The sequence below is a fragment of the Poromitra crassiceps genome (assembly GCF_964638095.1).
Source record: "Poromitra crassiceps genome assembly, chromosome: 29".
Classification (NCBI taxonomy): Eukaryota; Metazoa; Chordata; class Actinopteri; order Beryciformes; family Melamphaidae; genus Poromitra; species Poromitra crassiceps.
Window position 1 is genome coordinate 14,971,366 of NC_139641.1, and position 1,996 is coordinate 14,973,361.

A 1,996-nucleotide genomic window follows, 5' to 3' on the forward strand; every position below is an offset into this window, starting at 1 on the left:
CAGGGCAGACTGTCATAAAGCTGCCTGTCTTAAAGGTACAGACACAGCACTTTCCAGCAGGGCAGACTGTCGTAAAGCTGCCTGTCTTAAAGGTACAGACACAGCACTTTCCAGCAGGGCAGACTGTCGTAAAGCTGCCTGTCTTAAAGGTACAGCCACAGCACTTTCCAGCAGGGCAGAGTGTCGTAAAGCTGCCTGTCTTAAAGGTACAGACACAGCACTTTCCAGCAGGGCAGACTGTCATAAAGCTGCCTGTCTTAAAGGTACAGACACAGCACTTTCCAGCAGGGCAGACTGTCGTAAAGCTGCCTGTCTTAAAGGTACAGCCACAGCACTTTCCAGCAGGGCAGACTGTGGTAAAGCTGCCTGTCTTAAAGGTACAGACACAGACGTGGAGTCGCTTATTGTTTTTTCTAAACGGTTATGATTTCATATCCACTTAGCCGTGTACACGGTGACATCCCTAGCGTGCATCTATGTCTGTTCTGTGTGTGTGTATGTCTGTTGTGTGTGTATGTTGTGTGTACATATGTGTGTCTCTCTGTTGTGTGTGTGTGTGTGTGTATGTCTGTTGTGTGTATGAGTTTATGTGTGTGTGTGTGTGTGTGTGTGTGTGTGTGTGTGTGTGTGTGTGTGTGTTGGGTCACTACCTGTACTGGAGTTGTAGTGTCCAGAGTTGGTGAAGACGTTACTGTAGATCAGCGTTGTGTGGTCGCTGTAGGGTCCCCTCCAGCTTCCACTACCCAGAGAGGCAGAGAACGCCACCTGTTGACTGGTTCTGTCTGTGTCTGTGTGTGTGTGTGTGTGTGCGTGTGTGTGTGTGTGTGTGTGTGTGTGTGTGTGTGTGTGTGTGTTGGGGGGGGGGGGGGGGGGGGGGGGGGGCAAGAAAGCACACAATTAGAAGTGAAACAGTCGTCTGAGCTTGTGTGTGGACAGAATCATGTATATTTGAAATCCTGGTGAATTTGAGATCAAATTAAAGCCTTTTTTGAAAGGAAATCATTCACTCTAATTATGAGTTGTGTCACCAGCCACGTGCACACACACACACACACACACACACACACACACACACACACACACACACACACACACACACACACACACACACACACACACACACACACACACACACACACACACACACACACACGCACAGCTCTTACCTAGTGTGTGGCTGATTGCTGCCAGTTGTCCATTCAGGCTGCTGTTGACACTGTTCACCTGACACATTAACAACACAGCTCTTAATGGGTTAATGGACCTTGTTACATTTTAAATCACTTCTGTTACAGAGTCAAATAAATCCAAAGTTTCCACACGTTTTCTATGAACTGTGAACCAGAAACTGTTTCATCTATTGTCCTTCACTAAGTGACGCACACCCCGGTCCCACTCAACCAGCCCTGCCTCAGTGTGACGGTGCCTGTAGCTGCACCCAGACAGCCCTGCCTCTGTGTGACGGTGCCTGTAGCTGCACCCAGACAGCCCTGCCTCTGTGTGACGTGCCTGTAGCTGCACCCAGACAGCCCTGCCTCTGTGTGACGGTGCCTGTAGCTGCACCCAGACAGCCCTGCCTCAGTGTGATGGTGCCTGTAGCTGCACCCAGACAGCCCTGCCTCAGTGTGATGGTGCCTGTACCTGCACCCAGACAGCCCTGCCTCAGTGTGATGGTGCCTGTAGCTGCACCCAGACAGCCCTGCCTCAGTGTGATGGTGCCTGTAGCTGCACCCAGACAGCCCTGCCTCAGTGTGATGGTGCCTGTAGCTGCACCCAGACAGCCCTGCCTCAGTGTGATGGTGCCTGTAGCTGCACCCAGACAGCCCTGCCTCAGTGTGACGGTGCATGTAGCTGCACCCAGACAGCCCTGCCTCAGTGTGACGGTGCCTGTAGCTGCACCCAGACAGCCCTGCCTCAGTGTGACGGTGCCTGTAGCTGCACCCAGACAGCCCTGCCTCAGTGTGATGTGCCTGTAGCTGCAGCCAGACAGCCCTGC